Raw genomic sequence first — 18,324 nt, forward strand, 5'->3', positions numbered from 1 at the left:
CAAAAGCACATCCCGGCCATGATGTTCGCAGACGATACCCTATTCCTCTCTAGGTCCCCTATGGTTATTCAGAGAATTTTAGATGGGTTCTGTGAGTTCTGTATGTCTGCGGGATTGGAGATTAACATTCAAAAAACAAAATTCATGGTCTTCAACCCCAGTTAAACAACCTGCTCCAATCCAAGTATGAACGGCACTCCCCTGGAGCGGGTATCCGAATTCGACTATCTGGTCCTCACACTCACAGAGAACATGACTTGGGGGCCACAGATAGACAAGTCAAACCTTAAATTGATCCACACTACAGGTGGCATGGCCACGTTTTTTAGAAAGTCGTTCCACAAACCAGTGAACCCGGTTTTGGAGGTTTACAAAACCCAGGCTAGGAGTGCTGCCCTATATGGGGCTGAACTCAGGGGGCTCTCCAATGTTAGGCCCATTGTTAAAACTGAGAACAACTTTCTCAGGCAACTGTTCGGATTACCAGCAAGTTCCCCTTTGATTCCACTGCACATGGACCTAGGGGTGAGATCCATTGCAGAGGAAATTGGCTGCAGGCCTTTACTTTTTTTAGTGGCGTCTCTGGGTGACACCGGAACTGGCAGAGTACAGATCTGAGCTCCTAGAAATTTTGGGACTTCCCGGCTCAGGAAAGCTGCCATGGCTTGCACATGTCAGGGAAGGCCTTTGTGCAATTGGGCGAAATGACCTCTGGGACAACCCCGACATAGCATGTTTGAGAACCTCGCGAAAACATCTAAGTTCCAGTTATTGGGGTGGAAAACTTGCTAAACTCCATGAAGAATCTTCCCTTGGTTCTCTCACATCACATTTTCTGGATGTAAAGGACACATACAAGTTGGAGCCATGCCTCGACGAGATTCGTCCGGCACTAGGCAGGAAACTTTGCATGCAGTTTCGGCATGGCTGTCTCCCCTTGCGTGCCTTTACCCTAAAATGGTCCAGTGGTACTCCAGTGGGGTGCCCAGAATGTAATATGGGTGAGGAGACCAAACTCCATGTTTTAATTTTTTTGTCAGGGTTACCACTTAATAAGACACAGATGGCTGGTTCAGTTGTGTAGAAATCTTGGCACAACACATTGTATGGAAGCATTCAGACTCCTAAAGTACAAAACCGAACGCCATATTGTCTATGCGGTCTTATGCTTTTTAAGCTCAATGTGGTGGGCAAGGACGAATCTTCTCAAAGCACAAAGTTAAGGATTTGGAAATGTGATTGACCCCCTCATTATGTTAAATGTCAAGTATCATCCTAAAATGAATTGTTATAATCTTTTTAAATGTTTTAACTTGTTTTGTATATACCTGTGTCTGTTCTTTTATGGTTATAAACCGAAATAAAGAAACATATAATGATAAGATTGCCCCTCACAAAGCTCATGGCATCGATAAAATGCCAGGGGGGCTTTATCTCTCAGAATTCTTTTCAATGCCCTTAAGGAAGGGATGCCCATTCCTCATTCATGGCAGGGGCTGAAATCATACCTATTTATAAGAAAGGTCCCCCGTTGCTACCTGTTAATTAGAAACCTAACAGCTTGATAAATACAATGCAAAAAATATTCTCTAGAGTGATATTGGAAAGACTCCAGGAATGGACGGGGAAAATAAGGTTTTTAGCCCCTTTCAAGCAGGCTTTTGGCAATGCACCACCATGATAGACCAAGTCTTCAGACTCCAACTCCTATATTGGAAATCAGTGGTTTTAGAGGGTGGCAGACTTTATTTGATCTTTGAGGATTTTAAGTCAGATTTTGACTTTGTCCACAGGAATTTACTTTGGCACATTTTAGCCAATATGGGGGTGCCATCCTACTTGTGTTATATAATCCAAAGGCTTCATGAGAGGAACATTGGTGCAGGTCCGTTGTGGAAAATGGGGGGGGGCTTTCCGAACCATTTCCCATTATTAAGGGCATCAGGCAAGGCTGTGTGTTGGTGCCAACAATATTTACTTTGTACATCAACGGCTTTGTCGACTCCCTGAACAATATTACCAAAGATGCCCAAAGCTGGCATCTGAAAAGGTGCCCGCGTTAATGTTTGCAGATAATACATTACTTCTTTCTAAAACACCAATGGGCATACAAAGGGTACTTGACAACTTTAACATCTTTTGCAAATTGAGGGGCTTAGAAATTAACATCAGCAAAACCAAATTCTGGTCTTCAATCCACCCCATTCCATTCATCCAAACCCAAGTTTGAATGGGATCCCGCTAGGGAGTGTCTCAACTTTTGATTATCTTGGGATCACGCTTAGCGAACGAATGGATATGTCGTTCCATATTGCCAAGCAAAGACTCAAACTGACACAACACACTGGCGGGCTCTCCAAAGTGGGTAGGGGGTCTTTTCAAAAGTCATCAGCCCCACCGCTGAGATTTAAAAACTACAAGCCTTGGGTTCCTCTATGTATGGGGCTGAGTTATGCGGCCACAAGTCTGTTAGTGCTATTATGCAGGCAGATAATAGTTTTCTTAGGCATTAGCTGAATCACCCCCTCAGTACTTTGTTGGTTCCCCTCAGATCTGATCTGGGCATTAGGCCTATCTCGGAGGGAATCATCCTTAGACCTCTCCTCTATTAATTAATCTCTTATAGCTCTAAAGGAGATCTTAAGGTCGTTGGGAGCTGGAAGATTGTCGTGGCTCTATCAAAATTAGGGAAACCCTAAAAAACATTGGTAGAGCTAGTCTGTGGGACAATCCCGTTGAGACTTGTTACACTGTCTCTAAAACAGAACTTGCCAAATGATACAAGGAGCACAAATTGACATTCCTCCAATGAATTATTTCATGGAATCCTTGACCCTTAGATTTAGAGGGCAAAAGGATACCTATAGACTAGAAGAATTTAACCCTTCCCATGAATACATTTACCAACCACTGGAGTTCTGAAGGCCATGAATTGGAGCAGAATTGTCCATTCTGTGGCATAGCTGAGGAAACGGAGATCCATGCTCTTTTCTTTTGTTCAGCTTATGAGAAAGCTAGGTCGAAATGGTTAGTCACACTGTGTAGGAACCTAGGAACATCGCATTGTGTCGAGGCACTCAGGGGCCAGATGTACGATCGTTTCTAGCTGTCGCAAACAGAAAACCAGGATGTTTGCAACTGCTACAAAAGAGTGGTAGCATGTACAAACCCTATTTTGCGAGTCAGTAACCTATGAGTCGCTATTAGGAAGGGGCGTGCCAAGGACATCTCTTCCTAATAGCGAGTTGCACTGGTATGTACGATTGTTTTGAGACCGCAAATGCGGTCATAAAACAATTGTAGTTACCACCTACTTCAAGTAGGTAGTAAGCCAGCCGCAAACGGGAAGAGGTTCCTAGGGGACCCCTTCTCCTTTGTGAATGTATGCAAAAATGTAGGAGCAGGCAGTGGCTCCATGGACCACTGCCTGCCCTTAAAAAATGAAAAGAAAACTCTCATTTTAAACGCGTCCCGTTTTCCTTTAAGAAAAACAGGCTGCATTTGAAAACAAAATGTTGCTTTATTTAAAAAGCAACACAGACATGGTGGTCTGCACTCCCTAGCAGGACACCATCCCTGTGAATGTAGCCCATTACCAATGCTTTGCAAAATGTGACCTGCCTCATGAATATTGATGAGGCCGGTCATTTGCGACCCCACTAAGAATCAATAAATGTGTCTGAGACACATTAGTACATTCCGTTTTGCAAGTCGCTAAAATCGCTATTTGCTACCTGCAAAACAGAATGATCGTCTATTTGGTCCTCAGAGTCTTGAAATCAGATACCTACCAACCTATTGTTTTCTCTGCCTCAAGATACCTATTTTCGATCTGGTGTATACGTAAAAGGTATTTGTGATTGTATCCACCCTGTGCAATTAGAGTGTGCTCAAATCTTAGGGCCCCATTAAGAGTTTGGCGGGGTGGAAGCAGGCCGCCATACCAATATCCCGCTCCCACACCACCAAACAGAGCCGCCGGCTGCCCAACAGATTAAGAGTTTTCTCGTGGTCTGATGGGCGGTCCTTTGGCGTTCCCACAGTGGCACCTTTCAAACAGGCACCTCAATGGGAGGGCCAAAGCTTGTTCCTGCACGGACCGAAATACATAATGTTGTGCATTTAATTCCGTGCAGGAACTGGGGGTACACACATACACGGGAGCACAACATGTGCCCTCCTGCATACACCCTCCCCTGCTCAAAGGCAGAAGGGGCCCCAGAGTTACCTCACCGCCACCCTCTCCATGCCTCACCTCTGTGGACTGGGTTGCAGTGAGGAAACTCGTAATATATGCTTGGAGGTGCCTCAGCGGCACCAACCAAGCATATTGCGGCCTTCCTAAAGCGGTCCAGCTGACTTGTAATATGGCAGTTAGACCGCGGGTGCGGCGGCCGTGACTGCAACCGCACCGCCACCACGGGTTCGGCAGAACTCATAATCAGGCTCAAAGTCTGCATTCTTTGCCTTTGAATTTCCTGCTGTTGTTATTCTGGCTCTACTGGTTGCATTGTTCTACTCAATCAACTCTGGTCACTACACAGTCTACCTTAGTATGAATCTGACTGGATTGAATGTGATGATACAGTAAAGCAAATATTACCCTTGAAACTTGCAAAGTCCTATCTTATATTTCTACAACCTATGTTCTAGAAGAAACAATATTTACAAACATGTATGTAGATGTAAAAAGGCACAAAATCATTCAAGTTAACTTTCATTCTTGTTATATGGTCTACCAAGGATAACAACTATATAATGATTGAACTTTTTCTAATAATAATAAATTAACTTAAAACAAGTAAATTAATATCAATGTGTGCTATGTACCAGTGTTGGTCTCATGCACATTAGACGTGTTTTTTCCTCATAAATCTAAGTGATTTATTCTTCCCTTCCTTCCTCCGGTCCCAGTCAAAAAGGTGAAGAACTTGGGCATCATTTTTGATGACAAGCTGACTTTTCAACATCAGATCAACAAGCTCTCCTCCACTGTCTTCTTTCTTCTGAAGGCAATTAGAAAAGTTCAGTCCTTCATTCCACCTACTTCCGTGAAAACACTGGTGACAGTTCTAGCCCTGTGCAGACTCGATTATGGAAATGCCCTTTACATGGGCCTGCAAAAACAACATTTGCTTAAGCTGCAACGTTTGCAGAACGCAGCTGCCAGATTGTTGCTGGACACTCCGACATTCCAGTCAATCTCCTATGGACTGAGAAAGCTTCACTGGCTCCCAGTGAAACAAAGGATAGAATTCAAATCCTAACGCCTAGCACTCAAGGCATTGCACGGAATTGGTACTCAGTACCGAAACACACTTTACCTGGTACTCACCTGTCAGAAATCTAAGGACAGCGCAGAGCAAACTCCTACAAACCCCCAGATTTAACAGAGCTCGTTGGGGTGGAAGAAGCTTTGTTTTGGGGACAGTGAAGGCGTTGAACTTACTCCCGACCGACATTAAAAACAGCCCAACTTTGCTTTCCTTCAGAAAGGCACTAAAAATTTGGCTCTTCACTAACTAGATTTTTCCCATTTTCACTCTCTTCCGGCATCTTTCCGCGCAGCGCCTAGATGCCCTTGGGCAACCGTGCGCTATACAAATTGCCAAATCAAATCAAATAATAGATTACATTTCATTAATTTCAATAGTATTCTAGTGTGTATATATTTTACAAACAATATCAGGATATATTCAGAGTAAATGCAAATTCCATTAAAAAAAGTACGATCTTGTAAGAGGTTCATGAGAGCAAACCAGGAAGCACAGCCAGGGCCAGACTGGCCGTAGTGGGCACTGGGCATTTCCCCAGTGGGCCGGAGGGGTGTGGGTCAGTTTTGTGGTCATGGGGACTGGTTTTGCAGCAAGGCTGCAATATCAGCCCCCTGTAACAAAGTGGGCTTCTTACTAGCATCCGGCTCCCAGGGTCAGTCGATCAGCAATCTGCCAGGGCTGGTTGCTGTCCGGCCCTGAACACTGCCCCCTATGATTGAACACAAAGGATTGCCTTCCTGGCTCTTGCAATCGCTTGCGAACTCTCGCAAGAGGCTCGCGAGAGCCACTGCTAATGGTGAACTTCTCTTGCACTATGGAGAGTTTTGAGAGAGCTTATAAAGAAGGGAAAAAAGAAAACAGTGCAAATAACATACATCTTAAAAGTAGAGGGTAGCTCTGAAAAGAGTGTTTTTTGTTAACAGCTTTCAACAACTATAAAAAAACGATTTTTCAATCATTTTAAATATATCTGTTCTTTTAAAGGGTACGACAAAATCATACAACATGAAGTGTTAAACAAACGTCAACAGCATCTCCCTACAAAAAACTGTAAGAAAATAACAACTTCTACCTATGGGGACACTTGCGCTTTTGGACAACCTTCTCCTGGGCAGACATGCTTGTCTTTTATTTATTTATTTATTTATTCAGTGTTTTTCATAGCGCGAACATGACCCATTTGGGTATCAGAGCGCTTCACAGTAATAACATGTTCACGTTAATAGAGTTTGATAGCAAGCATTGTACACAACTGGAAAGCATAAAAATAACCTTTCAGAGCAGCAAAGACGTTTGCAAATTAACAAAATATATGAGTCTAAAGGATACATATTATAAAACTAGTACACTCAAAGAAAAATAGCAGGTAATCTATATTTTACAGTTATACTGGACACATGACTCTGGCTAGTTACGAAGTTAGACTCTCAGAGGGAAACAACCTTTACAATGCAGTCATTACATCGCACTACATTTACAACGCAGTCATTACATTGCAACATCATTTACAACGCATGTCACTTCAACGCAGCCATTACATTGCATGTCACTACAATGCATGTCACTACAACGCAGGCATTACATTGCATGTTATTACAACGCATACCATTACAACGCATAGTACCCTTACACTATCCAACACTTACCCTACTGTTGCACCCCCTGGAGTTAGAATAGTAATTTTTACCCCCACACTATCCAACACTTACCTTAAATGCAATGTAATGGTATGCGTTGTAAAGGTATAATGTGATGTAATGGAATGCGTTGTAAATGTAGTTTTAAAAAATTCATTGTAGTGGTATGCGATGTAAATGTATGCGTTGTAAAGGATATTGTGATGTAAAAACTGTGTTGTAAAGGCATGCGTTGTAAATGTATGCGTTGTAACTTCATACATTCACTCTCAGAGGTAAGTGGAATCGGTCAAAAATGCTTCATTTTGGGATTCTTCTGGCACAAGCAACATACATGCCAGTGGGGAAATATGTGATAATCTCAAAATAGATCTTTAAGTGATTGTTCAGTAGTTGGTTGAGGTAGGGATTTGCTCATTAGAAAGATCTTGGCTTCCTTCTTGAAGCTTGAGATGGTTGGGATCCTTCCGATGTTTGGAGGCAGCGAATTCCAGATTCTAGGTGCGGCTCCCGAGAACGCTCTGTCATAGGTTTTCATCTTCTGGAAAAATGGTGGTTTCAGCGCTTGATCTCTGGCACTCCTAGATATCTCCAATTTCTGAGCTAGATAAATCGCTCTTTTGAAGTGTATTGCTTTGTGTGCGATAAAGCCACTTTGAGTTGAATTCTGACTTTGTATGGTAGACCAACTCAGAGCTTTCAGGTGTGGAAAGAAATGGCCACATTTTTTAGAACCTGTTATAAGTCTAGCAGCCGCCTTGAGACAGGCTTTTAGAGGAGCTTTTGAGATCTTGGGTAGACCTGATAGTGTCGTAAATTGGCTGCGATTGGCTTAGCATTAGCGGAATCCATCTGGTATTTAGAGGCTATCTTGTCAGTTTTGTGGAATCCATTTGTATTTCTGGCAGCCATTTTGTCTGCCATGTGCTCACCAAGAGCTGTTTCCTTCTTCACTGTTGTTTACCCTTGTGTTCTGTTTAAAGGACTGGTTATACTTAGACTCTGCTACTCTGTGCATGCGCAGAAGAATCTAACTGTCCATACATCTGTTTTTAGCCTGTAGCTGTCAGGTTGTTTCTACCAGAGTCAGCAACTGCTAGCTCCTCCTTTACTGTTGACTGTGCATTTCTGTATGACCATCTATGTATGTAATTCTCCTATGTGTGCTTGTACCGCCCTCTTTTTTGAGCCCCTGTGTGGGTATAAAAGACCCATGGTTCTTCTACTTTGTGTGCTACTTCACTCAATACCGAAGGGTGCTGTTTGAATGTAGTTCGACCTCATGAGGTTTTATTAAACTTTGTATTTTCTATTCCAGTTTCTGTGCCAAATTCTTCACAATAGTCTGAGGACTCTGTGCAGAGAAGGGCGAACCCCTTGCACTGGTAGGCCTAGCTGAGGTCTCTTTCAACAAATTGGCGCCCGACGTGAGGCTCATCGGTGACTCGGATGGCCAAAGGATTGGTTGCGACGAAGGATTGGAATCTCGCTCTGGACGCGATCGCTGCCCGATGAGACCCAAGTCTTGGCAACCACGGCGTTTTTCCTTTCTTTCTGATCTGACCATCCAGGTGGTGCCGGTCCTCGACTGAGATCTCTTCTGTTGATTCGCTGTGCAGTGACCATTTGGTCGATTTTAGAACTTGGCAGTTGGAACCTGGATACCAAGTGATTGGTAAGTGTCCTTTGGCGGCGCTTGCTGTTGGTTTTGATGCCTGGGATTGGTAAGGTAGTTTAGTAACACTTACTGTGGCTTCTGGAAATGCGCATTTTGTGTTGGCCAACTTGGTTTGTTATGATATATTTATATATAGGTTGCAATCTATATAGGCAGGTAATGAGGAGAATTTTCTCTATCTGAATTGATTTGAACGGCACATCGTACTAAAGGTACCTTAAGTGCTACTTTGATTATAATACTGCATATTCTGCACTATTTTTGGTATGCCTGTTTTTAGCACACTTCGTAGGATGTGTTGCTTTTGTAGTGGTACCAAGTTGATTTTGGATGAAGCACAACCGGCCCCCCCGGAGGGGACGCCTAATAGGCAAATGTATATTAAGTATGGTCTTTCTTCCATAATGTACAGCGCATTATGGAATAAATACACGCGTAAGGATCCTGAGTTGCGTTGGCCTATGTATGGGTCATTTGATTTACGAAAGATTGAGTATGTGGAACAATGTATGTTTAAGCGAAAGACTAGGCAAGATATGTTTGATTGTGTACGAATGTGGGAGAAAGAAGTGCGTGAACAAATGAAGCGTGAGCAAGCCTTGATTGAAAAAGAACAGCGAAAGAACATTTATGTGAAAGCATTAGAGATGAAGAACAAAGAAATAAAAGAGTTAAAAGAGAGAGAAGATAGGGAGCTCAATTTACAGGTAACTGGTCAATACGCTCTTCGGCGGCCCCTTTATCCTATACTTAATAAACCACAAGATGATTCCTTATTATTAGATCGTCCTCCACCTCCATATACTGTTCCTTCTGCCCCTCATGAGTCAGATGAGGACTCTAGTTCGGAGGAATATAAGGCACGAGAAACTCGTTCTATGTTGATTGCTGCGCGTTCGTCCCAGCTCCGATCTGCTGCTCATAAAGCAGTTCATAGTACTGCCCCCGCCTCTGAACTTCTAGATAGTATGAGAGGGTGGTATGAAAGGGAGCAGCTGTATTTTACTGAGGTGTTCGCTGCAGAGGTCCTTGAGCTGTTTAGGAAATATTCTGAGGAGTTAGAGCCTGCCGATATAGCAGATAATTATAAGCAAATGCTTGATGGTCTTTTTGTTTTCTCCCAGGTGGCTGATACAATCAGGCGTTTGGTTAAACTGCGTGTTGATGCAGTCCGTTTGCGAGAGGAGAAAAAGGCTGCAGATGTAGCTGCACAGACATCTCAGACCGGCATGGCACAAGCTTCTACCTCCGGAACAGATAAGACTATGATAGTTCACGCGAAACCTATGCGGGAGGCTGCGCCTTTGTATGTTCCTCCTAAAGGACAGGGTACAAGTGATGATAAGGCTTCTATCGATGCTAAGGGTTATTTTATTTATAATTGGGTTTACGCTCCTTGGAATAGGACGGATGTCATGGCACTTAAAACTGCATTGCCTGATCCGTGGAAATATCCAGACGCTTTTTATGAGGAAGTTGAAGGTGCTATTAGTTCTTGCACTATGACTTTGCCTAATATTGATTTATTTTTCGGATTGATATTACCACCTGATATGTGGAGAACTGTTCGTAAAATTGATGATCGTGCAGCTTTTGGGGCGTTATGGAGAGACTTAGAACAAATGGATGCAGAAAGGGAACCCGCACAGAAGCCATGTCAGTTAATTTTAGATCTTCCCGCAGCTATATTAATTAAGTTAAAAACGATTATTCCCCCTAAAAAGATAGATAGGACTGTTTTAGCATCTTGTAAGCAAAAGGCAGATGAATCGGTCTCTGATTTCTTTACACGCTTTGAAGAAGCATTTCACGATTTTAGTGGCCAGTCATTGACAGATGACACAGGCAGACATCTGTTTGTAGATAAATATGTCGCAAACCTGTTGCCAGGAATAGCTAGTCGCCTAAAGGCCAGCGAGAGTTCATGGACTACCTCTTCCCCGGTTTCTCTCTTGACTATGGCTCAGTATTATGAACGCCAGGAATTAGAAGCAAAGGGTAATGAGGATAAAAAGACTAAAGAATTGAAAACGAAGATTATGTTGGCTCAGGCTTATGGTCCGCCTTTTAGAGGTAGTGATAGAGGTGGACGTGGATCTTATGGTTCGGCTTTCCCTTCTTATACTCGTTCGAATTTGTCTGCTGACCAGTGCGCGTACTGTAAGAAATTTGGGCACTGGGCTTCTGATTGTCCAGCACGGCGTGTTCAGCAGTATACATGTGGTAGGGGACAAATGAGAAATCGTCCAGGATATTCAGGGCCTAGAGGAAGTACAGGTGATCGTGCTAGGTTTGATGCTAATATACATGGGCAGGATGGGTTCAACACTTTTGATAGAGGGAACCAATATCAAATGTCTGACTATGTGCCATCTGATCTTCAAGGTTCTGCTTATGCATAGGATTGCCTAGGATGGGGTAAGGAATCAGTTGAAGTTCCAGTAGATCAAAGGGGTCCCTATGTCACAGCAAACGTTTTGGGCTCCACTGATCAGTTTCTGGTTGATACAGGAGCTACTCGTAGCGCCTTGTCTAAACAATTGGTTCCAAGGGCTCCCCTGTCTGGCTTAACCATTACATCGATAGGCTTCGATGGAACCCCTTCCCTTCGCCCATTGTCGCTACCTCTTGCATTCCATGTGGATACATTTACTGCTCCATGTCCATTTTTGCTTTCCCCAAATACACCAGATAATATTGTGGGTCTTGATATGCTTAAGTGTTTCAGGGCTACGATACGATGTTCTCCAGAAGGTGTATGTGTTATCTTGAATGACAACCATCCTGTGACGGAGAGAGCTTGTCTTGTTAAAGAGGATATTGCATTAGCTTCACTCCCTAGTACTTTGTGGGCTACTTCAGACACTGATGTAGGGCAAATGGTTATTCCTCCAGTACATATTAGTGTCAAGGAGGGCGCTGTACTGCCACGTTTGCCTCAATACAAAATTTCACAGGAAGGGGAAGAAGCACTCATACGTATTGTCCATGATCTCATTGAAGTGGGGGTTGTTGAGGAAGTTCCTTACAACGTTTGTAACAGTCCGATTCTTCCTATTCTGAAAAAAGATACTGACACTAGGGTTTACAGATTCATTATTGATTTACGAGAAGTTAACAAGATTGTAGTACCACAATACCCCGTGGTTTCTGACATAACGACACTTCTTACTTTGGTTCCCCCGACAGCGACTACATTTTCTGTGATAGACTTGAAGAATGCTTTCTTTTCGATCCCTATTCATCCTGATAGCCGATATTTGTTCGGTTTCACTTTGAATAATCGATCATATATATTCTGTAGAGTTCCTCAAGGCTATACTGAGAGTCCTAGTATTTACAGTCAAGAATTAAAAAGACAACTTGATTCTTTCGTTTTGCCTGAAGGAGTGGCTCTCATACAATATGTTGATGACATCTTGTTGGCAGCCGACACCCCTGAACAGTGTGAAAAATGTACTTTGTCCTTGCTGTCTTTTCTTGCTTCCCATCATCACAAAGTATCACGAAAGAAATTGCAATATTGTAGACCGAAGGTAACCTACTTAGGTCACCTTCTGTCTAAGGAGGGACGTGCACTTACACCAGATCGCATTCAAGCTATTTTAGAAACACCAGTGCCCCGTACTCAGAAAGATGTCCGTGCATTCATTGGTCTTACTTCTTTTTGTAGGCAATGGATATTAGGATTTTCACACATTGTTAAACCCTTGCTAGCACTTTTGACTAAAGATACTCCAATGCCCCTCCCATGGACAGATGAATGTGAGACTGCTTTCCGACAGTTACGACAAGCTCTTTGTTCAGCACGTGTTAGGTACTCCAGATTATACGAAGCCTTTTACATTATATGTATACGAGAAAGATGGATGCGCATTGTCAGTTTTAGTGCAGACACACGGTGACAAACAGCGTCCCTGTGCATATTTTTCAGCAGTACTTGATCCTGTTGCTCGTGCGTTACCTGGATGCTTCCGTTCAGTTGCAGCAACAGCTGTGTCAATACGTCAGAGTGAAGGGATAGTTTTGTCACATAAGCTGTTGGTGCTAGTACCCCATGCGGTTGATGCCCTTTTAAATCAGACGAAGACGCAGCATTTAACTAGTGCTCGTCTGACAGGATATGAATTGACATTGTTGGCCCCTCACATTACACTAAAGAGATGTGCCACACTAAACCCAGCCACTTTGTTGCCATACCCGGTGACTCAGTCTCAGTCACAGGAATCTCATCTCATGATTGTATATTCCTTACTGAGGAACAGACAAAGGGTTGAGTCGATTTGCAAGACACGCCCCTTTCAAGTGTTGATGGTGAACTATGGGTTGATGGGTCCTGTTTGAAGTTACCAGATGGTACAATGTCAGCTGCATATGCAATTACAACACTTCAGACGGTAGTTGAGACAGCTCGTATTCCACAGAAGTCAGCTCAGGCAGCTGAGCTAATAGCGTTGACACGAGCGTGTGAACTTAGTACTGATTTATCTGTGAACATTTATACAGACAGCCGCTATGCGTTCGGAGTGGCCCATGATTTTGGGCTACTCTGGAAGGAGAGGGGCTTTCTTACATCCCACGGGATGCAAATAATGCATGGAGAATTAGTACATAATCTCTTGACTGCTTTAACATACCCGAAGAGAATAGCAATTGTTAAATGTAGCGCACATAAGAAAATAATTGATAAGATAGGACAAGGCAATGCTTTTGCAGACCAAACAGCCCGTGAAACTGCCATGCAGCGAAGCTCCACGTCTATGTATATAGTGAAGTCACAGGCTGAACGTTGGCATGATACCAGACAGGAAGTGCTAGATATGCAGAGATCTGCTTCTGCAGAAGAAATTGAGCAATGGTCTAAGAAGGGAACATTGGATGATGAGGGCTGTTGGAGGAATAAAGAGATGAGCAAGTGGAGATTGCCGACAGCCTATTTACAACCTATGATTCATATGGCACATGGGCCGGCACATGTTGGAGCCTCCTCGATAACGAAATTGCTCACGCAAGTTTGGGAGCATCCAGAAATTGCCGGCACAGCTAAAAAGATGGTGCAGTCTTGTCTGATTTGTCTTCAGCATAACCCTGGTAAAGGGACACGAACTCCAACAGGAGGGTTTGCTACGCCAATTGCACCTTTTGAAGTTTTGCAAATGGATTACATCCAGCTTGAGCACTGTAATAACTTAAAGTATGTTTTGGTAGTGGTATGTGCCTTTCGTAAATGGATAGAGGCATACCCTACGAAGGACAATACAGCTCTCACTACAGCAAAGGTGCTTTTGAAGGAATTTTTCCCTAGATTTGGTGTTTGTAAACTTTTATGGAGTGATAACGGACCCCATTTTATTGGGCAAGTTGTTGAATATGTCCTGAAGGGGTTAGGGATAAAGCAAAAGTTTCACACTGCTTTTCATCCACAATCAGCAGGGTTAGTGGAGAGGTATAATGCCACACTTAAATTAAAACTGGCGAAAATACTAGCCTCCACATCCTTGAATTGGCCAGACGCATTACCTTTGGCACTGTTGTCCATTAGATCGGTGCCACATTCGCGGTCTGGTCTTACACCATATGAGGTGGTGTTTGGCAGGCCTATGAACATTTGGGGAATTCCTAAACCACGTCCCATACATGATGTGCCATGTGTATTGATGAGTGACTATCTATCACAATTGACTGACAGTTTGGTCTCTATTCATCAACAGGTTCGAGAAGCTCTTCCTGATAGGTCTGCAGGTGAAGGCCATGGACTTCGGCCTGGAGACCAGGTGATGATCCGATCGTTCCAGAGGTCGAGCAGCTTGGAACCGAGGTGGCGCGGCCCGGAGCAAGTGCTGCTTTCAACGAGAACTGCGGTTCGAGTGACGAACAGATGGAACTGGGTGCACTCCACCCACTGCAAGAAAGTGCCGTCTACCTTGGTGGATCCTTTTGCCTTGATCGACCATCGGGACATCCTGGATACAGAGAAAGGCTAAGCCATATCACCTGACGAACCTGAGGAAGTCTTCCCGGACCACACAATTCCTGGAGTATCCCGATACCAACTGAGACAACGGAAAGAGCCTGCATCGTCGAAATAGACTGGTTGAACAACCTCCCTGGGTTAGTGAAACGGAATGCCGATGTGGCAAGGGGGGGGATCAGTTCTGTATAGTGTAGCGACACCCGTCTTGACCCTCGGTGAAGAAATCAACAGCTGCCCAGGGATAAGAGCTCCAACGATTGTTTTCAACAATAAGCTGATCATGTCCACAATGAGATCAACTGTTTCTAAGAGAAAGATCATTTGTGCTATAGGGTTTGTTGTTGCTATGCTGGCTGTAGCAGTAATAACCTGGTTCGTTGAGAAAGTGGCTCCTGCTCGAGAACTTTTGACCGCCACTACTCCAGTACCAGTTGAACACCACTACTTTACGCTTCCCTATCATGAGCGGAAGCATCGAGAATCCTACTTAAATAATACCTTTATCCAGATGTTGCATCATACTCACAATGCCTAGAATACTACCAACTGTTGGGTGTGTGGGATGATACCTGCACATCAAAAGAAAGGAGGAACACCTTTTATTCCTCTTCCCTTTTCTCATAATGGTTCTTGTCAAGCTTGGTATGCGCTTCTGTTTGCATCTGGAAGACGTACAGTAGGCAGGCTTCTTTTTCGCCTCAATAAAGTATGCTACCAAGATAAAGATGGTTATCCTCAAGCCAAAGGGACCAAATGGGAATGGGAAGAGTATCAGCCAGACAATGTTTCAACGCCATATATCTTCACAAATATGAGAAATTTCACCAGTAATAAACAATTTGTGATTTCTCTTACTAGAGCTAAAGCAGATTTATGTGTAAGCAGTATTGGAAGAATTCCAGTGGGGAAAAGTGAATGTACTGTAATTCTGCCTATTGAAGGTATAAATAATAGCACTTTCATAGCCTCACACAATACTTATTTTATCTGTGGTAGCCACGGATATTATCAACTACCTGCTGGGTGGTCAGGCGTGTGCTATGTGTGCTTTCTATTGCCCCCTGTGTTTCTGGCACCTGCATCCTACCACCGGGACCTTAAATTATTTGACGATATCTCTAGAAATAGATATAAAAGGACAATAAGTGTTGACAAAGTAGACCAAACTGATACCACTCTACAACAATATGTTGATTTTAATTTAGGATTGTTCTTTTTAGTGGGTGCTGCATTAAACAGTAGGAAAATAAGACGATTGACTAGAGTTGTGGAAGCTGTTACCAATCAGACAGCTATGGCACTCGGGAACATTACGGAGGAGCTGCAAATTGCAAGGATTGTAGCTCTCCAGAACCGAATGGTTCTAGATGTGGTTCTGGCTGATCGAGGTGGTGCATGTCGCATCATCGGCAGCAGCTGTTGTGTATTCATACCGGATCACTCGCCTTCAGTATATGACGCAATATCAAAGCTGCATAAGATTGCTGCAGAAATTCATCCAGGGACTGGTACTTGGACTCTAGCTGGATGGTTTTGGACTCTCGTTTCTGCTTGGGGCTGGAAGCTACTAACTATCTTGTGTATAATTATTTCAATACTTTTTACATGCTGTGTATGTATCCAATGTGGTCCAATGCTTTGTTCCATTTGCATTTATGTCTGTATACCTGTCAAAAGAAATATTGCAGAGACAAAGGCCCAACAAATGTTGAATAAAGAAGTGGCCGAAATAATGCTAATAGATGTACGGGATGCATATTTAGATTACCCCAGAGGAACAGATGTCTTCAGCTAATGCTAAAAGGGTTGTCTGTCGTAAATTGGCTGCGATTGGCTTAGCATTAGCGGAATCCATCTGGTATTTAGAGGCTATCTTGTCAATTTTGTGGAATCCATTTGTATTTCTGGCAGCCATTTTGTCTGCCATGTGCTCACCAAGAGCTGTTTCCTTCTTCACTGTTGTTTACCCTTGTGTTCTGTTTAAAGGACTGGTTATACTTAGACTCTGCTACTCTGTGCATGCGCAGAAGTATCTAACGGTCCATACATCTGTTTTTAGCCTGTAGCTGTCAGGTTGTTTCTACCAGAGTCAGCAACTGCTAGCTCCTCCTTTACTGTTGACTGTGCATTTCTGTATGACCATCTATGTATGTAATTCTCCTATGTGTGCTTGTACCGCCCTCTCTTTTGAGCCCCTGTGTGGGTATAAAAGACCCATGGTTCTTCTACTCTGTGTGCTACTTCACTCAATACCGAAGGGTGCTGTTTGAATGTAGTTCCACCTCATGAGGTTTTATTAAACTTTGTATTTTCTATTCCAGTTTCTGTGCCAACTTCTTCCCAATAGTCTGAGGACTCTGTGCAGAGAAGGGCGAACCCCTTGCACTGGTAGGCCTAGCTGAGGTCTCTTTCAACAATAGTGTTGTACATCTGTATTCCATCCTCAAGATGACTAATGCTTGGACTGGCATTTTGAGGTCTGCTGTTTCAATGAATCAATCAAATCAATCAATGAATCAATTAAATCAATCAATCAGGTGTTTCAGCGCTTCAGTTTTCTAATATAGCTCATGTAAAACTGGGCACTTTTAGCCTACGAGTTGATGTGGGTTTGCATTTTCAGGCTTCTATCTAGCGTGATTCCTAGTGATTTGATTGAGACCACTATGTTCGGGGTGCAGTTTAGTGATCATCTTGGTCCATTCCTTTATATCAGGAGAGCTTTTGGTGGGGGATATTAGTAGGAATTTTGATTTTTGCATGTTTAGTTTAAGTTGATTGCTTGTTAGCCATTGAACGGTCTAATTTAATGCCACCTTCATTGTCTTGATCTCCAATGATTAAATCTTAATGTGAACCTGTGTGTCATCTGCATACATGTGCAGAAACGTTTTGTCTTGGTCTAATGTGAGTAGGGAATCATCCATTATATGAAATATTGCAGTTTTCATACTATGATCTGGTCGGAACCCGACTGGCAGTCGTCTAGCAGATTACATTTAGTGACTGTTGCATACACTTTTCTAGAACTTTAGTATATAAGGGAATATTGGACACCGGCCAAAAATTGTTTGGGTCGGAAGGGTTCTCTGTCGGTCTTTTTATGATGGGAATGACTTGTTCCTTTTTTAGGCAGTCTGGTAAGGATCTTTGAGACAGACAAGCATTGATTATCGTTGTCCAAATGGGGATGATATGTTGGTTGATTGTTGTCACAACTTTTTAGGGAAGTGGATCATTGTAGTGGTTATTTGGTTTTATGGTCGATGTGGTTTTGGTGAAATTGTTGTAGTCATATAACTTGAAAGTTGACCATTGAGCTTCATTTTTGGGTAATGCCGGATAGTAGTGTAATGATTCATTGATTTGTGAAGTCTTCTGGTTAGAGGGGTTAACAGCAGCTGTCCTGAGTTCATTTTCCAAGGAATTGGCTTTTGCTGTAAAGAAGGATGAGAATTCTTCACAGCCTATTTGTTGCTTTTTGAGTGGATTTGGCAATTTATTTTAGATTTTAGATTGATATTTTACCATTTCAAAGAGTTTACGTGGTCTGTTTTTAGCGTTCTCCAGTTCCGCTCAAAAGAATAGTTTTTGGATTTGAGAATGTTTTGTTATTGGATGCTTCAATGGCATTCGACAGTATAGAATGGCCTTACCTATTCGAAGTTCTTCGTAAGTTTGGCTTTGGCCCCAATTTTAATCAGTGGGTGAAGTTATTGTATGAGAGTCCCAGTGCACAGGTGCGAGTTAATGGGGTAG

The sequence above is a fragment of the Triturus cristatus genome, chromosome 9 (genome assembly GCF_964204655.1).
Source record: "Triturus cristatus chromosome 9, aTriCri1.1, whole genome shotgun sequence".
Classification (NCBI taxonomy): Eukaryota; Metazoa; Chordata; class Amphibia; order Caudata; family Salamandridae; genus Triturus; species Triturus cristatus.